Here is a 23434-nt window from a genome sequence, read left to right as displayed (position 1 = left end):
TATCCTTGTGCCATTTCCTGAAATATATGTGACATATCTTTCCTGAAAAATGTTACATAATATTAGCAAATATCCTGCTTAAAGTATAAAACTCCTATTTGCTTGAGCTTTTTGATACATTAGGGAAAAATATTTTAATTACAGAAAAAGAAGTTGTAATTCTACTTCACTGTGGCTTCTACAATTTCTGCTGGAAACAGGCCCTCCCTTTGCTGCAATTGCTAAATGCGTTCCATAGTGTGCTTTGGACACAGTCCCATATTTAATCCTAATGACTGGGTAGAAAGTGCCAGCCCTGGGCTTCAGGACCACATAAGAATTGATGAGCCCCCCTTGAAACCAAGTGCAAGAGGCAGAAGGACTAATGTCTGGATATTGCTTTTCATTGCATTTAATAAGAAATAAAAGCCTTGGACTGCCCTCTGCTCTTTGTTTTCCCACAATTTCCATCTAACTGTTATTAAAGGAAACAAAACGCAGTCTAAAAACTTCTGATTTGCCAACTGCTAACTGCTAGATCTCTCATGAGAGCATACATAATACTTTCTATAGGAGAAGTGTACAAGTCCCCTTAGGAAGTCAGCATTGAAAGTCACTCTGATAGGGACAAGAGGCAGAGAAATTCTAGACAGAGAGGAGAGGGGAGGAGAAAAGAAGTAGCCAGACATCTGAGAGAAGCAGCTTGACTTCAGAGGGACAGCTTGATGGCAGGACTTTGGAGAAGAGCCTTGCCAGGGGTGGCCAGACTCCAGGGGAAGACAACCTTCCCAGTCTATCCCCTTTTCAGCTCCCTTTCCTGATGAAAGCCACTTTCACTGGCAATAAAAATCCTCCATATTCACTACCTTTCAATTCGTTCATGCGACCTGATTCTCCTGGATATTGAACAAGAGCTTGGGAGCCACGGGTGCAGATGCTTTAGCCATTTAATTCTTAAGCCCTCTGCAGATGGCAAAGCTAAAAGAGCACTGTAATACATGCCCTCTGGGGCTCCAGGGGTCACAGGTACACCCCTAGGTGCCGCCATGGGGCCGCACTGAGTTCTGCTTCGGCTGGTGCCCAGAAGTACTAGTCCCAGCTCCTGAACCTGCTCACCTGTGTGCTCCTCCTCCCTCAAGGGGTTAAGAGCTACGGGCTGAGTAAGCAAGGCACCCCTTTTGCGAGGTCCGTTAAGGGGTCAGGGAAAATTTTCTGTTTCAACTCCACATGGAGTTGACTCTACTTATGGTCCAGTGGAGAAGCAACTACATGCCTAATGAAGACAATAGGAATTCAATGCAGCCCATTAGGGACATTGGAGCCACCATCGTTAGCTAGTTGAAACTTCCTAGGTTGCTTTTAAGTTTTCTTCATCACTCTAACTCTAGTACTGAAATTTTCAGTTTTTCCTTCCTTGTGTTGAACTTTCATGTTTCTACTCTCAAGGAAATTATAGCAGATTGAGAACTATTCATAGAAAGTGGGTTGAGAAAATAGACACGTGCAGAAAGGTGTGAGCATATCAGTCAACGCATTTTCAACCTCTAAAAGAAGGGCACATTCGGCTAGGCACACTGGTGCATGCCTGTAATCCCAGCACTGTGGGAGGCCAAGGTGGGTGGTTCACTTGAGCCCAGGAGTTTGAGACCAGCCTGGGCAACATGGTAAAACCCTGCCTCTACATAAAATACAAAAATTAGCCAGATGTGGTGGTGTATGCCTGTAGTCCTAGTTACTCAGGAGGCTGAGGTAGGAGGATCACTTGAGCCTGGGTGGTTGAGGTTGCAGTGAGCCAAGATCATGCCACTGCACTCCAGTCTAAGTGACAAGGTGAGATCCTGTCTCAAAAGAAGAAGAAGAGGAGGAGGAGGAGAAGGAGCAGGAGTGGGGAGGAGGATGGAGGGCACATTTTTTTTGAGACAGAGTCTTGCTTTGTCGTTAGGCTGCAGTGCCGAGGAGGAGGAGGAAGAGGGGGAGGGGGAGGAGGGGGAGGGGAAGGAGGAGGTGGGGGAGGGGAAGGAGGAGGGGGAGGGGAAGGAGGAGGAGGGGGGAGGATGAGGGGGAGGAGGGAGGGAGGGTGGACAGAGGGCACATTTTTTTTTGGCGACGGAGTCTTGCTCTGTCGTTAGGCTGGCGTGCAGTGGTGTGATCTTGGCTCACTGCAACCTCCGCCTCTTGGGTTCAAGTGATTCCCCTGCCTCAGCCTCCTCAGTAGCTCGGACTACAAGCATGCGCCACCATACGTGGCTAATTTTTTTATATTTTAGTAGAGACGGGGTAGGAGGGCACATTTTTAAGAAGAAAACTTTGAACACATTCATTGATGCTCTTCACTTCTAGGACCTTTTTAAAGATTTATAGTGAGCACTTACTCATTGAGTATAAACATAGCTCTATGTAAATCAACATAGGGTCACATACTGTGAAGCCAAAAGTATCTAAGACAGGTCTCAATCAATTTAGAAAGTCTGTTTTGCCAAGGTTGAGAATGTACCCATGACACTGCCTCAGCAGGTGCTTACCACATGTGCCCAAGGTGCTCAGGGCACACCTTGGTTTTACACATTTTAGGGAGACATGAGACATCAATCAATGTGTAAGATGTATATTGGTTTGGTCCAAAAAGGCAGCACAACTCAAAGTGGGGGCTTCCAGGTCATAGGTAGATAAGAAACAAGAGTTTGCATTATTTTAGGTTTTTGATCAGCCTTTCACTGAATTCACATTTTACATGTTGGGCTGTGGGTAGAGGAATAGGTATTTATGCCCTAGTCTAGCTCAGTGAATCTGCATTTTTACATAAATAATAGGGCAGAGGAAGGAACCAGATATGCATTTGCCTCAGGTGAGCAGAGGGATTACTTTTAGTTCTGTCAGTCCTTTGTCCCACCCCTGTGAAGATAAGCTATTAATTTATATTGTCAGTATAAAATTCAACAGAACTGTTTTAGGGTAAAGATTTTGAGGCCCACAAGGAATTTTCTTGTGGGCAAATTGTGAGAGAGGTATGCAGCTTTTTTTTTTAATTTTTGGAGCTATCTTATTAAGGAATAAAATGGGAGGCAGGTTTACCTGATGCAGTTCCTAGCTTGACTTTTCCCTTTGGCTCAGTGATTTGGGGGTCCCGAAATTTATTTTCTTTTCACAATACATAAGCTCTATCTGATTTCTTCTTTAAAACTTTACTTGCGGATTTATTCAATGCAAAGTCTTGCATACTGATGAAATTTAGAGTTGAGAGACTGCAGATTAACATTCAGAAAATTATTCTGTATAACCAAAGAGACACTAACCGGTTAATTTCAAACTTGGCAAGCCTATGATTGCCTAGTACTTCTCTGGATGCCTGTGTGTTTCTAATTCATAACATGGTAGAACATGGGCCAGAATGTGAGAGGAAAAAAATGATCTATTCTAACAGTTTCTAACTATCCAATCTTCTTTGAGAGAAAGTCTTCAAGAACCTAGTGTCAATTTTGTAAATTCAGAGTAGGCAAAAACATATATTGTAACTGAGAGTGTTGACGAGAAAAGAGTCAAACTCTGTAAAATATTTAAAGAGATTTATTCTGAGCCAAATATGAGTGACCATCACCCGTGACACAGCCCTCAGGAAGTCCTGAGAACATGTGCCCAGGGTGGTCGGGGCGCAGCTTGGTTTTATACATGTTAGGGAGGCATGAGACATCAATCAAATACATTTGAGAAATACATTGGTTTGGTCCAGAAAGGCGGGACAATTCGAAGTAGGGGGCTTCCAGGCTATAGGTACATTTAAACATTTTCTGGTTGACAATTGGTTGAGTTTGTCTAAAGACCTGGGATCAATGGAAAGGAAATGTTTAGGTTAAGATGAAAGATTGTGGAGACCAGGGTTCTTTTGAAGTCTCATAGTGGCTGCTGTTAGAGACAATAGATGACAAACGTTTCCTATTCAGACCTTTAAAAGGTTCAAGACTCTGAGTTAATCTCTTCAGGATTGGGAGGGCTGGGAAGAAAAAGATCTCGCTATGTTAATAGAGATTCTTTACAGATGCAAATTTTCCTCCACAACGGACAGCTTTGCAAAGGCCATTTCAAAATATGGCAAAGAAACATGTTTGGGGGTAAAATATTTTGGGTTTCTCCTTTGTCCTTTGTTATGCCAGAGGCAGATTGGAAAGTTAGTCATGATATATATGGTTAAATAAAACCATCTGATGAGAATTTATGGTTTGTAAGGCCTGACTTCCCAGACCCCTTAGATAGGAATGTGGGCAAGATAAGAAAAAATCAGAGCTTAGTCATCACGACTACCCCCGTTTTTCTAAGAGATAGTTTATTTTATCTTTATCTCTTTCCTCCTTTTCCCCACTTCCTATTTAGCCCTTTAGAAATGCAAACATAGCCTTTTACCTCCCCTTCACCAGGCATTCCCTACAGGTCAAGTTCTAACTCTGTGCTTAGGAGCCACAGAAAGGAACTCTCAGCCAGCAGGAGGTTTCCTGAAGAGATAACAGTCTATTTACAACCCAAAGTCTACCTGCCCAAGAAGAAGAAGAAAGTGTCAGCAGAACCAGCTGGGTAGATAGGGCACCAAGCTAACATGTGGACCCCTCATCTGCTCACTCCCCCTCCCACCATGGGCAGTTCATGTTAGGCACCCTTTAAAATTGCTCCCTTTCAGCCCGGCGCAGTGGCTCACGCCTGTAATCCCAGCACTCTGGGAGGCCGAAGTGGGTGGATCACCTGAGGTCGGGAGTTTGAGACCAGCCTGACCAACATGGAGAAATCCCGTCTCTACTAAAAATACAAAAAATTAACCAGGCGTTGTGGCGCATGCCTGTAATCCCAGCTACTTAGGAGGCTGAGGCAGGGGAATCACTTGAACCCTGGAGGCAGAGGTTGCAGTGAGATCGTGCCATTGCACTCCAGCCTGGGCAACAAGAGCGAAACTCCATCTCAAAAAAAAAAAAAAGCGCTCACTTTCTGCTTTGAAAGTGAAGTGGTACCCTTAAAGGCAGGAAACCTGTACTTCTCCTGAGCTAGCTTTGGAATAAAAAGTCATTTTCTGTATAGCAGACCTTGCTCTTGTTAATTGAGCTCCGTAAGCGGCGAGTTACTGAACCAGGGTTTCAGTTACAATATGACATGATTTATAGAAGACCAAAACCCCTCCCTCTTCCCAGGACCTATACTGTTTCTCTGAATATATTGCCATATTGTTCCCTTGACCATATAATGTTTCAAACATTTTATCCAGGGAGCTCTTATATGCAACAATTGTCACTTGGCAGAAATGAAGGATTGTGAATGAACAAAAAGTAAAAGAAGAAAAAGAAAACAAAATTGTTGAAGGGAGAAGTAGAAAAAAGTCTAAAATCTGGGGAACCATTAGAAAGCAGACTGCGTGACTGTCAAAGTCAAAGACTGACAAGTCAAGGAGTGACTTGGTCAAGGTTTAGGTGAAAGAGGAACTAAAAAATGATTTGGAGATGGTGAAAATATAATCTATTTCCATTTTGCTTAATTCTTACTTGATTTCTTAATTAGAACCAATAAGGGATGAATGTTGTTGTTTTTCCTAGATCTATATTAACATAAAGATACTTCTGGGCTGGACACAGTGGCTCATGCCTGTAACCCCAGCACTTTGGGAGGCTGAGGCGGGTAGATTGCTTGAGCCCAGGAGTTTGAGACCAGCCTGGGCAACATAGTGAGACCCCATCTCTACAAAAAATACAAAAATAAAAATTAGCCAAGTGTAGTGGCACATGTCTATAGTCCCAGCTACTCAGGAGGCTGAAGTGGGAGCACTGTTTGAGAGGTGGAGGTTGCAGTGGGGTATGACCATACCACTGCATTCCAGCCTGGATGAGAGAGTGAGAACTTGTCTCAAAAAAAAAACAAAACAACAACAACAAAAAAACTTTGGTGTTCTGCTTAAGGGCATACAAAAACTTGGAGATTCCCTATAGAATTGTTTCTCCAGTTCCTTCTGGTGAGGCAGTGCTGGGATAACAGGGAACTGCACACTGGATAATAGGTTTACACTCTCATTTAGTGCTGCCCCTTCAGTGGCCACCCCGAATCAGGTATCTCAGCAAGCAGAAACCAACAGGAAGGTAAAAAACAAACTGTGTTTGGGGATGATGGCATAACACAGTCATATTGCCACAGGCTCTCTTGTCCCTTTAAGAGAACACCATCTCCTTGGCATCTACCATTTGGAGGGCACTCACCAACGGAGCAGTTTTATAGTGTGCTATTTTATTTTAAGAGTCACCCTAAATTGACTATTCAAACACAGCAGCGCATTAAGATTATTGCTGCACTGCTAGGGGAAAAACAAAGAAGAAAAAGGACAAAGAAAAACATGTTCTGGCAGTTGGCAGAAAGCATGTCAATCCGGTAACAGAAGCTGCGACAGAGCAAAAGTGAAATATCTCTGCTTCTGTTAAGGAATAACATGTAAAAAGAGTAGTCTTCTGAAGCAAACACATTGATAAACAGATGGCTCTGATCCTATCAGAAAAAAATCAACCAAGTAGTCACACTTTAGAACTGAAATACAGAGAGCTACTTGGGGGAAGAAGAGGATGAGGGCAAGATAAAAATAAAACTCATAGCTCATTCTTAAGTCAGAGAAAACCCTTAATTAATCAGTTTTGGTTCTCGTGGTTCTTCATTCTCGTTTGAATAGTAAAACCTGGTCCTTCTGTGAGACACAAAAGACTCATCTACATAGAAAAGCGAGTTCGTTTCTCAGGTTCCTAAGTTCTGGTACCTGAAAGTAACTAGACCTTCTCCGGTCATCCCCACACAAGTCAGCCTTAACCTGCTGCCTGCTGGATAGGGTTTTTGCCGCTTTTCTCGTCCCGCTGAACTATTTAGAGGATCGCAAGAGGAGATGAGTTTAAGAGGGATTTTTTCCACTCTCAGGGAAATCCTAGCCTTGATTTCTGTGCCAGGCAAAATTCCAATTTCTTTAGGGAAGACTCAATTTTTTGAGCCTGTAATAGCACTGTGGAAGAAATCTTGATATCTGATTTCTCACCTAAGATCTGCTAAGAACCAGTTATTCAACATTTTAAAAGCATGTGCACTTTGACATACCAATTCCACTTCTAGGAATTTATTCAAGCATTCTTTCACACATGTACAAAATATCATTTGGACAATATTAAATGCTACATTTTAGGAAGAGCTAGAGTTTGTAAACAAGAAAATTTTAGCATTATGGGACTAGCTAAATAAGTTCTGGTACATCCATATATTGAAATATTATACAACCAATAAAGTGAATAAAGCTATTCCATACACAAGTGCCAGGTGTGTCCCACAAACCCTGGCCAACGGATTAAATGAGTACTCAGACACAGGTATGCAGTGTAAGAGAGCTAGGTGACTGCCTGGCTCTAGTGGCCAGAAACCAGCTCCAAGAAGCTGGAGCTGCTTGCTTTTATTCAGTGCAGGCACAATGCTGAAAACCTGGAGCAAACACAACCTGTAGGTAATTAACATTTATTGTTCCCCTTCAGGGAATGTCTCGTGCATGGGCGTGGATGATCAAAGGTCAGCTCTTGGTCAATGTAAGTAAACAAACCTGTTTAAGATAAATTTCCCTATACTCCCTTGTACCTACTCCTTGCTCTCTGCCTCAGGGTTATAGAACAGTTGCCTTCAGCTATTCTCCCCCAGGGCTCTGCAAAACTTTCTGACCTTTCAGAAGGTTTGCATCCTTTCCCTGTAGTTTTTCCCACCACTCTGACTGATCCGCCACATCACAAGAAATATTATTTCATGGGAAAGTGAAAGTGCCAAACAGTGAGTATGTTATAGTCCCTAGCATTTACGTTTGTATAATTATTTGTGGGAAAACACATACACACACACAAGAAACTAGTAATAGTGATTGTTTCTGGGGAAAACAATGTGTATGTTTTAGGTTTCAGACTTGGTATATTTTGAATACTTCATACTATTTAAAAATACAATAAAAACATGAAATAGAGTAAAATAATCACAATATTACTCTAAAAATCACTCACTAGGAAAGTATGTGAGATGATAGATATGTTATTCTGTTTCACTGTAGTAGCCATTTTACTATGTACATATATCCTATAACATGTTGTGACCTTCAAATATATACAATAAAATTTATTTGAAATTAAATATATATTTATAATATTTTTATGTATGTATAACCATATATAGATTTTATGTGATTATGAATATAAGAAGCTAACACAAATTAGCCTAAACACAGCTTGAGGATGGTGTGGGGGATGAGTAAAGTAAGCAGAGAGAGATAAGCATAGGAAGGGAAAAGTAAACCAAGAAGAAAAAGAGAGAAGGTGTATACTTTAAATTTTTTTCACATTTATTCTATGAACACTTTTTTTGGTTAAAAAATGTAGTTTATGTGCATATATGTCTAAAGAAATTGAAAAAAAAGTTTGATCTATAGCTAATGGCTGGTATGAATGTCCATCCATGATAAACTGTTGTGTTTTTTTTTTTTAATTTGCCAAAGTGAAAAACAGTATTTTTGAATTTTGTGAAAATTCAAGCAAAAACTTATTTGTATGTGTGTATACATATTTCACCAGTATACATACATATATATACACACACGTATATATACGTGTGTGTATATATATGTGTGTATGTATATGTGTGTGTGTGTGTATATATATGTATGTATGTATCCTCGCTATGACTTTTAAGGATGAAAGAATGAAAAAATACACATACTCAGCCATTGCCAGTGATCTTTTCAGTAGAATGTCATTGGAGAGAAGGATGGATGAAAATGTGATTAGCTTTGCCTTTGTATATCTTTAGTTCACTTGCTGTAAACAAGAGTCTATCCCTTTCTTTTTGTGTGTTTGTTTTGAGACAGGATCTCATTCTGTTGCCCAGGCTGGAGTGCAGTGCTGTGGTGTGATCACAGCTCAGTGAAGCCTCGACCTCCCCGGCTCAACAGATCCTCCCATCTCAGTCTCAAAAGTGGCCTAGGTAAGACGATTTTTTTCTTTTGGAGATGGGGATCTCACTACATTGCTCAAGTTGGCCTTGAACTCTTGGGCTCAAGCAATCCTCTTGCCTCAGTCTCTTGAGTAGATGGGGCTGTAGGTACATGCCGTCGTGTTTGGCTGATTTCTAAAATCACTTCCAACAGTCACCTTATGATTGTATTCTATTTCTTAAAATTAGTAAAAGAAGAACATTGGGATTTTGATAGAATATGCATTTGTCTCTGTTTGTCCTGATTTGGTTATGTGAAGCATGTGCAGTTGGTGATGTTGGTTTCAAGTGGGCATTAGCATCAGAATGCTCTCAAATTCATCAGAATTTTGTGAATATATCAAAATTCCTTTTAAGGGTAAGTACAGCAATATCCAAGAGTTCTTGTGGGTGGTCTGCCACTTTTTCTGCCCTCTAAAATGCTTTTCTGTCATTAATATCTAGAAATGATTACATCAGACAAAAATGTTTTACTAGATTAATCTAACTCCAAGTGGATTGCATTTTATTCAAAAAGGGTGAAATTCTATTGATTTCTTAATCTGGGAACTGATATTTTCCTTCTTGTGACTTCACAAATTTCGCCAAATCAAATGACCACAGATAAACCTGTTCTTCCCAAAAATGAGATAAAATGGAAGACAGGTGCTGTTAACTGCCTTATTTGGTGGTTAAGAGCAGAGGATTTTAGAGTAAAGCAAATTTGTGTTTTAATCTGATATTTACCACTTACATGTTAGGTGACCTTGATAGAGCTGAGTTATTTTATATCTCTAAACTTTAGTTACCTTATTTATATAAATGAGGAAAATACTCTTCCTTCATAGAATTGTCATTAGGATTCCATGATATAATATATGAAAGTCACAGGAAGATTAACTGAACTCAAAGTGCTATTATTATTGTTATTATAGACTACTACCACTGCTCTTGCTACAATTGTAGTCATTATAGTCCATGTTGTAACTTCATAAATTTCACTAAAATTTTCTAGTATTTTTTAACAAATATATATTTATTAGATAATATAGTCATTTAGTATAGTATATAAATCTGACTATAAATGTTTTACATATAAACTGATGTATTCATGAGTATCTGTGCTATTCATATTACCATATAAATAATAAAATATTCTAGAAAATATACTGTTTATTATAAAAAAGATATTACACACATATATTATACATATAATGCATTCTTATATCGTATATTTATATGAGAGAATGAGAGATGGGGAAATTGGCCTGCCCTAGGTTCCTTTTTCTCTGCCGGAGTCATCTTTCCCAGCCCCCATAGTTGCTGCTATCTATTTATTTTTCACACACTTGAATTTAAAAAGAGAGAGATGGAGAAGGGAAGGAGGGAGGAAAACAAGAAGAAGGGAAGAAGGGAGGGAGGGAGGGAGGAAGGAAAAATAAATATTGGCAAAAGTCAACGTGTTTGGGCAGATAGTGATTTAAGTTGCTCTGAACTTCAGGTTTCAGGTCTCAGAAACGTGGATCCCTGAAGGAATGTGTGAGTAAGACAGGGGAATTTAGGGTGAGCCTTGAGCTCTTCATCTCACAACACAAATGCTGCTGATGCACCTTTCACAGCAGATGGAGGAAAGCAGGGGCCTATTGGCATATTGATGTCATTGTCTACCAGTCTGACCTGCTCAGCCTTGACAAGCTGTTAACAGCTAGCTAGGAGGAAGTATCATGCATGCAGACTGACTGTTCCACTATTACTTCAGTTGGAATCTGGGCTGTCCAGATCATTTAAGAGCTGCAACAACCAGGGCTTGGCATGATATATCTAGGCCTAGTTGGGGCAGAAGTAGGAGAAGGATGGGAGTGACAGCCAAGAGCCACGGTTTTGAAAGGGCAGAGAGAGGCCTTGCAGATTTGGCTCATTTTCCAATTTTAGAAAGAAATTACCCTACATATTTTTTTAGCCTGAAATTTGATAAGGTAATTTTTGTAGAACTGAAAGTAAGTCTCTGAAATTAAAAATATAAAAATCCAAGATTTAATTTTTATTCATAGATAATAGTAAAACAATGTTCAAGATTATGATTATCTGCCAATCAATATATACTGCTTCAAGTTCAAAATTATTTTTAGGTGCATCATCACCTGTGATATTCGTTACCACCCTATTACCCATTAGTTCCCCTTACAGAAGTAGAAATTGAGGTTCACATTATGCATGAGACTCAAAGTCATTAAATATGCAATAACTTCAAGATGAGGATTCTAAGAGACTAAGATCAAGAAGAGATATAATAATAATACAATTTATAGGACATTAAAAAGTTACTTCCTGCTCTGTTTCTTCGGTTGAATTCCCCCAGAAACAGAGTCTGAGACAAGGATTTAAGCACAAGTAGTTTATTTGGAAAGAGATTGTTGGAAGACATTTCTCTACAGGAGTCTCACATTTCCATACATCTTGTGAGCAGAGCCACTGTCTTTGATCTGGACTATCTTTTCAAGGTTGTTTATATAGCAAACAACCTTGGGAGATAGAGATAGTGTCTCCCTTCACAGAACAAGAATGCTTTTGGTTTATTTTGGTTTGGCTTGTCTTTTTACTTTCCAATATAGTAAAGATGTCTCACTTTGAAGGTTCATCTCCCATAATACGACCCGAATGTGCAGGTGTCACCTGGTTTTCTTGGTGTCACACTGTGAGGATTGGGACTTGGGAAACAAGCTCATGCACTAATGCTCTGGTTACTGTTATTGCTGTGAGTAATACATCCCTTTGTATCTGACCCAGGAATCTTGTATCTTTTACCAGCTTCCATGATATTTTGCTAAGCTAATTATTACCTTGCAAGTAGAGTAAAATCTGATACCCTTCATAGTCTTGCAGTGACCCCAGGAGGCACCAGTAGGGGATTATGAAAGTAAGACATAGAAGGAAAGCAAGCCAATAAGGAGGAGCACATGCTATGGGAAACTGAAGGCTGGAACTTTGGAAGACAGCATAGACCATGCCTCAGCTATCCCCAACCAAGGGGTAAGGGGGCTAGGGCATTTATTCAGCAACATCCACCAATCATTGGTTGATTGCTGCTCCAGATATTTATCTCCCTGTCTTATCTGGCCTGTTGTGTGTGTGTGTGTGTGTATGTGTGTGAGTTTGTGTGTGCATGCATGCATGTGTTTGTGTGTGCATGTGCCAGCAGGGTACACAGGCCAGAGAAAGCCCTTAGGTGGACAGGTGGAAGCCATTGGTTAGCTATTCATGGGAATGACGAATGTGGAGGTGACAAAGGAAGGGTACCAACATCACCTGCTGCCCTTTGGCCCAAGTAGTTTTCTTCAATTTCTAGGCCTCAACTTCCCTCTAACATTCTTACAGATCTCTAAAGATGTGTTTCTCATTGTCTGTCTTGTAGCTCAGCCAAGTTATGATGGGCACAAAGGTAGACAAACAGTTACTGAGTTAGGCTATTTAATGGCTTTCACTTAAGATTTCTTGGATAAGGGATCCTTGCCTAAAAGGAGTTTAATATTTTGGCCCTGAGCCAGAAAGAGTGCTGAGATGAACTCTTAATATCATTTTAGCATTTTAAGTTAGTAAATTATTGTTCCTTTAAAAAGTGTTGCATCCTAGGGAAAAAAAAAAAATGATTCCTGATAGAGTGTGCTGATATTAAGAACCTTCCAAAGACAAGCTGCTGTCACTGGGCTGTATTCTTGCCACCTCGTGGCTGGCTCTGCTGATCAGATTCACAGTTCTTCTATTGACTGGTGTAGTGTGTCCTTATAGTTTCTCTAATAGTTTCTGAATCTTAGAGCTCATGAACGGCAAACAGAAGTTTACACAATGACAATATACAATATCTATTTCTCACTTCCTCTGAAGATATCAGTAGGCAGGAAATGCAGAATGCATTTATTCAGTCAGTTTTAATTTACTCAACAAGTATGTATTGAATGTCTCCTACATGCATGGCATCGAGTCCTGGAGATTCAGTGATAGACAAAACAAGGCAAAATAAAACAAAATAGTACTATATGTGATCTCTGACCCTCTGGGGCTTAGATTCTAGTGGAAGAGGCATGTTCATCAAAATTTATAAAAAATTTTCAAAATTATGACTCTGAAATGTGCTATAAAGGAGAAATTGAGAGCCTATAATGGGGGAAGGGGGGAGGAGAACTGGATCTAGAGAGGGAGATCAGGGAAAGCATCTTTAATAAAGTGCATAATGGATATAGACTTCCAACTAACTTTCTATTTATGAAACATGAAACAAATATGTATGTCCTGTTCCAAAAATTTGGAACCCAAATAGTAAAACAGCTCTTTTTTTTTTTTTTTAATAAAACTGTTTTGTGTTGCATATACTTAAAAAAAAATTATCAAAAAATCTAGGTTATCTAGATTTTCGTGTTGCATATACTTGCAATATTATTAGAAAATCTAGGCTATCTCTTGTATTAATTTCTTGTTGCTACTATAGTGAATTACAACAAAGCCACTTAGTGGATTAATAAAGCAATACAACTTTATTATCCTGAAGTTCTGGAGGCCAGGGGTCCATAATAGGCCAGCAGGACTGTGTTCCTTTGGAGACTTTGGAGAAGAGTCTGTTTCCTTGCCTTTTCCAGATTCAAGAGGCTGCCTGCATTCCTTGGCTTGTGGCCCTTCATCACTCTGACCTCTGCTTCCATGATCACATCTCCTTCTCTGAGTCTGATTCTCATAAATGGCCTAGCATACTCTTCTATTCTTCTTCCTGTATTGTGCCACTTTTGTTTCTTCACTGGTGACAGGGTTGGTGAAGAAGAGATATGGTACAGATGCATCTTACTTATGAGGTACATTAATAACCTAGTACTTTCTGAAATACTTCTACGTCCAAAAGCAAACCTCGACTCTTCTGTGGGGCATTTTTGTGGGTATCTACATCTCACAGTTCTCAGTATTTTCCATTTATAGTGGCTTTTTCTAGATGACTAATTAACACCGACACCTATCCCAGCCACTGAATTCTTATGGCCCACTCCTTTAGCAGCTCCTGATGGACAGACTTGCTTCTAAGACACTCCAAGTTTAGTTCTTCTCTATGAGATCCACATCAGCTCTTCAGGAAGCAAACACACATCCTTGACTCATCAAACTCTGGAAGTGCAGGCTCTTCCCAGAGCAAACGTGCCTCTTAATTCTACAGCCCAGAAAGACACTCTGCCCATCGTCTCAGATACAGGTATTTCACTCATAAGATATCAGCTATTTTATTCCACAATCTCTATGGAATAACAGGTTATGTGAGTAGTTCCCTCAAAGTTTCTGATCACTTGGCTTATAATAAGAGGAAATACCTCCCCTTCTTCTACAACAATGGTCTCTCTCTAAAGGAATCTTCTAATTTTCCAAATTGCTAATGAATTCTTAGCCTTTTCTCATATAACTTGGAGAACTAATACTGGCATAACTACCTTTTTAAAAATATAACTTTATTAAGATACATTTTATATACCAATGAAATGTACCCATTTGAAAGTTATGGTAATCAACCTTGTAACCACCACCACAGTTGCAGTATAGAATATTTCCATGCTCCAAAAATTTCTCTCATGCCCTCTGTCAATTAATCCCCCATCTACTTAACCCCATTCTCTTGTCCACAGGCAACCACTAATCTGCTTTGTGTCACATTTGATTACCCAGTCTAGAATTTCATATACGTGAGATCACAGGATATATATTCTTTGTTGTCTGCCTTCTGTTCCTAAACATAATGCTTCTGATAATTATTTTGCTTAGCTTTGTTTTGTTGTGTTTTTCAGTAGTTTGTTCATTTTTTATTGCTGAATAGTTTTCCATTTTACTGATACACCGCTGTTGTTTATCCATTCACATGTTGATGTATATTTAGTTTTCAGTTTTGGGCTATTAGGAACAAAGCTGCTGTGAACATTTGCATAATAGTCTTTATGTGGGCACATGTTTTCATTTTTTTAGATAAATATCCAGGAGAGAAATTGCTAGACCACAGGTTAAGTGTATTTTCACTTTTAAAGCAATTTCCAATTTTCCAAACAAATGGCATAACTAGCTTATGACTTCCCCAATTTGCAGGTGCTGCAGAGATGGCTTAGTGTTTTACTTTCAAGTGTGGAGTTGCTTTGCCACTATTATTCTTAATTTGAGGATTTTAGATGATACTCTGAAATAACGGAAACATTTCTATTTAACTAACATATAAAATGCTTAGTTTAACTTCCTTCCTATACAATACCAGACTGAAATATTTGAGAGAGCAGGAACTATGTCTTATTTCTTCTTTGTTCTTCAAGATACAGTACCTGGCCACATAGTAAGTTGAAAAAAAAAAAAAGAAAAGAAAAGAATAGAAAAGCAAAACAATTGAAATAAAAGCTAGTAACTTTGAAGGTATTGCCCGAACACTAAAACTATAATTATTTTAATTATTTCTTTCATTGTCTATAATTTAATAATTTCGACTTGAAGTTAGCAAAATCCGTAAACCCAAGTAAAAAACGGCAGTGCTATATATTCACCATTTCCTCTCTGGCTAGCTATAAGAAATCTTTTCAGTTCCCAAGCAAAGTAAAATAACAAGGCAAAAGGGAAAAGAAAGAACAGTCATCAAAGGCACATTTTTTTTTCTCTATTCCTATCTTCTGGGCCTCTGAGGCTGCACCTTGAGTTTGAACATGTATTAAAATTGGCATGAAGCCATTTTCCTCCCAGGCTGTAATTTCAGAAAGGCTTGTCTGGGAAGAAATGACCTTTCAGCTACTTCAAAAGCAGCTCCTCCCTAACACCCTATGATGTCAGGGCTGACTGGGACTGTGGCAGGGCTCTCAATTAAAAGGATGACTTCTAAATAGTGTCTCATCATGTCACCTCAGGCTTGTGATGGTGACCTCTGTGGCCGGAGGGAGAAATTGTGGCTACACAGGAGTCAAAGTTAGAGTCATGAGTTTGGAAATGAACAGAAAAATGAAAAGGAGAATACCACCACTTTTTAGTGAAGAATTTTTTCAGAATATGAAATGCAGGCAGCTGTGAATATACCTAGAGTACTCCAATTGGCTTCACAAAAGTGGTAGCTAGCTTGTGCTGGGTTCTACTTCCCAAGCCTTGTCCTGCAGCTCTCTGATCCGAAGGGCATTTTGCCTTTTGAAGATCAAAGGCATCCTTAGGAATATGTCTTTATTTTTTCCCTCAGCCCACTTTCCCTTATTCAATCTTCTCTGATTATATTTCATCTAACACTCTCATGCATCCTTTGGGCTTTAGAATAAAGTGAAGAAAGGTGGTCCCTGAGGAGACAGAAAGTCTTGTCACAATTTGATCTATCCAGATAAGCCATCCATTATCCTGTTTTGACAGTTCTAGTCAAATGCAGCTATTTAGTGTTCTATCACATGTAACATTGACAGATGTATGGCCCTTAATGGCCTTCTCATTAAAAAAAAACCAAAAAGCAGGAGATGCTTTTATCTGACAAATGTGGGATGGAGGATTCTGACCACTTATACAAGTGCCTAGAGTCCCCTAGGAGAAATACTGAAGGGTTACATCACTCTACTCAGATTTCTAACTTCCAGATCTGTGGCTTATTTAACACATGCCCATACAAAGGCTTGTATACAGATATCTAATTCAGTGAACTTTGCAAAGAAAATTGGTTAACATGTTAATTTAAACAAACAAATGAACCACACTTCATTTTAACCTCAGACTATGCCCTACATTCTAGAAGTGTAAAAGAATCAGGGGTCAAAAAAATAAGCTATTTTTAACCGAATCTGACCTCAGGGTGGGAAAGAGGGTGAAAAATTAAAAAGCAATGGAAGTAAGCACAAATAACAAGATGAATTACAATAGATAAGACTACAAGCCACCGTAAAATTTTGTGTGAAATACTGTAAGAAATAGTAGAAAGCTATTAATAAGGATTGTGGTAAATGTGGATGCGCTAAAATGGCAGGGTATCATATTAATTTTATAAAAACAAGTTGCATGTAGGCCAATTCTGTAGTTTAAAAATGAAATATATGCATACATACCTGTGTTATTGGTGATGTATATCATCTATATCCTGGGCTTTTATATGTTAACGCAATCATAGCAGCTGAAAATTTATCTACTTTATATATTTATATATAAGATGCTGGAATAAGTTTAATTACATAAAATGATTCTGATGGATGCAACCAACCTCGATATTTAGCCAAATAGTTTTACCATTTTTATTATTATAATAAAGGCTGTCAGAACACTGTCTCAGATACCTATGTGTTTCCATAGGAGAAACGTCTAGAAGTGGAATTGCTTGGCATAAACTTCTGTAAGTTGTAAAATGCTTCCTGTGTACTCTCCAAAATAACCTCCACCAATATGGAGCAAGAGCACAATCCCACCAGTAAGGCATAGTTATAATTCCCCAAAACCTCGCCCCTACTCCATTGTGAACATAAGGTATTTCCTCATTTTATTATAAGTTTTAATTGGGCTTGTGAAGGCAGATGTGCCTATTGATATACTTTGCTCATTTTTATTTGGTGTTTTAATTTTTTTTTAACTGTGTGTGTGTTAAGAATTATAGTTAGCTTCAAATAAAAGCGTCTCCGTCATACAGGGCCTTAAATAATGTTTTTCATTGCCTTCATGACAGTTTTAATTTGTGACTCATTTTCATGTAACAATTATAATCATGGAAATTTTTAAATTCTGATTTTTCCTTGTGCTCGACTTTTACAGATATAGCACCTAATGACTATACTAATTTCTATTCTCATTTTGGGAGAATACCAATTACAGGTTTTTCTCTTGTTTTTCTCACTTTTAATACAGTATCTCTTTTAGAGTACTAATAAATTTGCTTTGATTCATTAGTTTTACATTAAAATTTAATCACCATTCATTAAATTATTTATTAATTTAAACATAGTTTTTATTTTTTTAACTTTTATTTTAGGTTTGATGATACATATGAAAGTTTGTTACATATATAAGCATGGGTCACTGGGGTTTGTTGTACATATTATTTCATCACCCAGGTGTTAAGCTCAATACCTAATAGTTATCTTTTCTGCTTCTCTCCCTCCTCTCACTCTTCCCCCTCAAGTGGACCCCAGTGTCTGATATTTCCTTCTTGGTGTTCATAAGTTCTTGTTATTTAGCCCCCACTTATAAGTGAGAACATGCAGTATTTGGTTTTCTTTTCCTGTGTTAATTTGCTAATGATGATAGCCTCCAGCTCCATCCATGTTCCCACAAAAGACATGATTTCATTCTTTTTTATGGCTGCATAATATTTCATGGTGTATATGTACCACATTTTCTTTATCCATTCTGACACTGATGGGCATTTAGGTTGATTTCATTTCTTTGTTATTGTGAATAGTGCTGCAATGAAAATCCACGTTCATGTATCTTTATGGTAGAATGGTTTCTAGTCCTCTGGGTGTATACCCAGTAATAGGATTGCTGAGTTGAGTGGTAGTTCTGCTTTTAGCTCTTTGAGGAATCGCCATACTATTTTCCGCAATGATTGAACTAATTTGCACTCCCACCAACAGTATATAAGTGATCTTTTAGCTCTGCAACCTCGCCAGCATCTGGTTTTTTTTTTTGTTGTTTTTTTTTTACTTTTTAATAATTGCCAATCTGACTGGTGTAAGATGGTATCTCACTGTGGTTTTGATTTGCATTTCTCTAATGATCAGTGATATTGAGCTTTTTTTCATGTCTGTTAGACGAACGTATGTCTTTTTTTGAGAAGTGTCTGTTCATGTCCTTTGTCCACTTTTTTTTTTTTTTTTTTTTGAGACGAGATCTCGCTTTGTCGCCTAGGCTGGAGTGCAGTGGCATGATCTCTGCTCACTGCAACCTCTGTCTACTGGGTTCAAGAGATTCTCCTGCCTCAGTACCCTGAGTAGCTGGACTACAGGTGCCTGCCATCACGCCTGGCTAATTTTTTGTATTTTTAGTAGAGACAGGGTTTCACCAAGTTAGCCAGGATGGTCTCGATCTCCTGACCTTGTGATCTGCCCACCTCGGCCTCCCAAAGTGCTGGGATTACAGGGGTGAGCCACCGTGCCCGGCCTTTGTCCACTTTTTAATGGGATTGTTTGTTTTTCCCTTGTAAATTTGTTTATATTCCTTATAGATGCTGGATGTTAGGCCTTTGTCAGATGAATAATTTGCAAATATTAACTTAAACATAGTTTTAAAATGTCTGACCTTTGTTTTGCCACTTGTTCATTCTTATAGAGAAAGATTTGTGGTATTTTTGTTTGTTTGGTTGGTTTTTGACATTGGGATTAGAGGCGGGTTTTATGAGACCATTTAAAAAATCATTTAGTAAATATGGAGAAAAATGGAAAAGTTTACTATTAATAGGCTTTGCTTTTGTTCCACAAGTAGAGGTAGAGGAAGGGATCAGAGAGGTATTTTTGTTTTTGTTTGTTTGTTTGGCTTGATCTGGCAGCAGAAAATTTTTCTGCAGAACCCTTCTTTCATTGTGTGTTGGTAGCCCTGAGTTAGGCAGGCAGCTCAACCCTGTTTCCCTGGCATGCTGCCCTTTCCTGGAGGCAACTGTGGCATTTCCATTGGTGCCATATACAAATACAGTATGTGCCGTCCTGGTCCCTGCTTCCTCTAGCCTTGGAAACCTGTAGCATGTCCCAGGGCCGGTTGAGATTGACATGTCTCTCACTCACTTTCCTCCTCACACTCCACCTCAGTTCTAGGCATGCTTGCTACAAATTAGGAATGACAATGACAGCCTTAGGTTCAATATTCTTCCACTTACCATCTGCAGGCAGGAGGTAGGGCACAAATCAGTTTTTTTCTTTCAAATTAGCGTCATTTGAATCAGAGATAGATTTTGGGGGTCATCAAGCTTTATAGAATGCTAGAGATACATCATTATGGGACAAAAATATCACTGAAAACATTTAATAAAAAAGAAAACAGCATTTACCCATATCTCCCTTGGGGAGATGAATCTGGGTGTTGAGAAAGAATACTTTGATGATCTGGTTGAAGTGGGGATTGAGTGCACAAGGAACCTACTCAGGTCAAACAAGATCACCACAACAGCTCGTGGCATAGCGGGAGCTCCTATTAACTGTTGAATAGCATGTCCAAGTTGAAAGATGGGAAGACTAAGACTCCATATTGCCCTTCATTAGCTCTCCAATCCCCTGCCCCTTTCAGACAACCCCTCATGTCCTTTATATATAAATGCTTATCAGGTATTAAAGAATATGGAGTTGAAAGGGCACCAAATAATCAAACTGCCAAGGGTTATCAGGTGTTTTGGTCTGGGCCTTATCTGCATTCCGTATTGCAAAAGTTCCTTAAAGTTTCTGGCCTGTGGCTGAGACCATTTCTCTAGTTACCAGGGCTGTTACAGTCTCCCAGCTCTTCTGTTTATATTCACGTAGACTTTCAGTAGATATCTGAAGATTTAAGCATATGATTTTTTAGGTTGCCACACTATTTGGACCCATCTATTTCCAAGTTTTAAAAATCTTGGCTTTCAAAAAAATCTTGACTTTCATATATAAAACTTCACACACTTTTCTGATCAAAAAATAAATTCGTGTAGTTAAGCTGAATTTCTAGGGACATGATATAGCTGAAAAGTTTTATGCAGGTGGTCAGTATCTTAGGCAGAAGTTTTAGGTGTGACTTGACTTTGATGTTCCCAGATATTTTATGCTCTATCACAAAGGTTTAAAATCACCCAAGGTGGTATGCAAGTGCACCAAATATCAAGTGCACCAAAAGCACCCAGAGAGAGATAATGCTATACAACAACAACAGCACGAAAAGCCATTGGAATGGAACTGTGACAATTGCATGATTAATACAAATGCTGGAGGTTTGCCATCTGTAAATGTTCTACAACATTTAATCACTTTTCAAGTTAAATAAACTCAAACCATGTTTGAATTTTCTGATACTTGCACATATCAGAGTCACGCAGTTTGAATTTTTCTCAGAGCCCTTTTTGTCACAGCTGTACTCAGGATAACTTTGTCCATGGTTACATCCAATCATCCCTTGTTGTATGCCTTCCATTCTTTTGTCATGTAAACTGCTATGGTGTGAATGTTTGTGATCCTTCCAAAATTCATGTTGAAACTTAGTCATCAACGTGATAGTATTAAGAGATGGACCCTTCACAAGGTAATTAAGACATGAAGGTGGAACCCACATGAATGGGAAGAGTAACATTATAAAAGGGCTAGACAGAATAAGCTAGACCCTCTTTTTGCCCTTTTCCATCCCTTCTGCCATCCGAGGGAAATGTTCAATTTCTCTGGAGGACACAGAGTTCAAGGTGTTATCTTGGAAGCAGAGACTCCGGACACTGAGCTCGTCAGCGCTTTGATCTTGGACATCCCAGTCTCCAGATCTTTGAGAAACAAATATATGTTCTTTATAAATTACGTAGTCCTCAGATGTCTTTTCATAGCAGCAGGAATGCTAATACATTGACCCTTCTGTCATATCCTCAGGAGCCTCTCTTCCTCCAGGTGGGGGCTGTGCTCAGCTTCAGGTGCCATGAGACCTGGCAGACCCAACTCACTGCCCCTTCTCTAGGCAATTTGTCCCCCATTGTGCTAAAGGGCAGCTTCACCCAGCCTCTCCTGCTTGAAAGAAGCTGCTGCCTTTTCCACATCTGAGGGCTCACATAATAGGTAGCACTAATTCACCCAGTGGGAAGATTGAGAGAACAGCCTGGAGGGGAGGTTGATGAGAGGACACAGGAGCCTTCTGGCTTCATTTAACCTCTCAAAAATCAGGAGCAAATTTCTTCCTACTAGAAGCAATGCATTTGAGGTGACACTTTTAGATATGATAAGATTGTCTTTTGAATGTTAACACAACAACAGGTCATTGTTGAAGGCTTCCTAAAATAGAAAAGTTTGTATGTGTATGGTAGGGGATAATGAAAGAAATTCGTATTATAATAAAAGTTAAAAGACAAATATGAATAATAGGGTTTTTACAAAGTTATTTGTTCTCATTAATATATCTAAGAATTAAAGATCTGAAATTATCAGGTTATTAGCACCCCAAGGGAAAGAATTATGCCTCAGGAAATTCAATTAATAAACAAGCCCCCTGGGTATATTTAGACTTTGTTAGAAATACACATACATATATTAGGTATCAAGTGCAGAATAAAGCAGACTCTCAGATCTAATTTATTATAAAAATGTACACTACTTTTGAAGAAAGGAAATTAAAACACACATATACACAACACATTTGGAAGCTTGAAACCAGTGTTTTTTATTTGACGTTAAATCTTTGATTGATATGTTTATCCTTTTATCATTTTCCCCTATCTTGCACCTTTTTAGCATTCCTTCTCTGACAGGGAACCAATTGCAGAATACATCGTCTTTTACTTAGTCATACAATCCAGAAATTTAGGAATTAGTCTAGACTTTAAGCCATCCTTCCTTCTTCCTTTCATCAGTTACCAAAGCTTGCCTATTTTAGTTACAAACAGCTGTCAAATCCACCCATCACATCCTCGCCTCTGTTGCCTTTGTTCAGTTCTGTTTCAGTCTTTGTTCAGATGATCAACACAAATCTTAAGTGAGCTCTTTGCTTTTAGTTTTGCTCCATTCAAGGTCAATGTCATTTACATGTGATAGCCAATTACTCTTCTAAAACAAAATGTGACTTTTTCCTATGCCTTAAGCCTTTAAATAGCTTCTTACTGGCACACAGAGATAACAAACTGCTGAGAATGGTGCAACATGGTTTGACCCCTCCAAGCTTTCCCATCTGATATGGTTTGGCTCTTTGTCCTCACCCAAATCTCATCTTGAATTGTACTCCCATAATTCCCATGCATTGTGGGAGGGACCTGGTGGGAGATAATTGAATCATGGGGCAATTTCCCCCATATTGTTCTCATGGTAGTGAATAAGTCTCACAAGATCTGATGGTTTAAAAAGGGAAAACCCATTTCACTTGGCTCTCATTCTCTCTTCTTTTTGCCTGCCGCCATCCATGTAAGACATGACTTGCTCCTCCTTGCCTTCTGCCATGATTGTGAGGCCTCCCTAGCCATGTGGAACTGTAAGTCCATTAAACTTCTTTTTCTTCCCAGTCTTGGGTATGTCTTTATCAGCAGTGTGAAAACAGGCTAACACAGTAAAATGGTACCAGCAGAATGGGGCATTGCTGAAAAGATACCCAAAAATGTGGAAGCAACTTTGGAACTGCATAACAGGCAGAGGTTGGAACAGTTTGGAGGGCTCAGAAGAAGACAGGAAATGCAGGAATGTTTAGAACTGTCTAGAGACTTGTTGAATGGCTTTGTCAAAAATTCTGATAGTGATGTAACAATAAGGTCCAGGCTGAGGTGGTCTCAGATGGAGATGAGGAACTTGTTGGGAACTGGAGCAGAGGTAACTCTTGTTATGTT

General features: G+C 39.0%; 1 long non-coding RNA gene across 1 annotated transcript in view; it reads left to right on the top strand.

The window, feature by feature from the left end:
• LOC134729882 (uncharacterized) overlaps positions 1–23434 on the top strand; it is a 204158-nt gene that overhangs the window by 71992 nt on the left and 108732 nt on the right. The window contains exons 2-3 of the long non-coding RNA XR_010111407.1: positions 7500–7550; positions 8867–8982. This is a non-coding gene — a long non-coding RNA (uncharacterized LOC134729882). The remainder of the gene's footprint in view (positions 1–7499; positions 7551–8866; positions 8983–23434) is intronic.

The sequence above is a fragment of the Pan paniscus genome, chromosome 2 (genome assembly GCF_029289425.2).
Source record: "Pan paniscus chromosome 2, NHGRI_mPanPan1-v2.0_pri, whole genome shotgun sequence".
In the NCBI taxonomy this organism is placed as follows: domain Eukaryota; kingdom Metazoa; phylum Chordata; class Mammalia; order Primates; family Hominidae; genus Pan; species Pan paniscus.
This window is presented reverse-complemented; position numbering and strand designations above follow the sequence as displayed.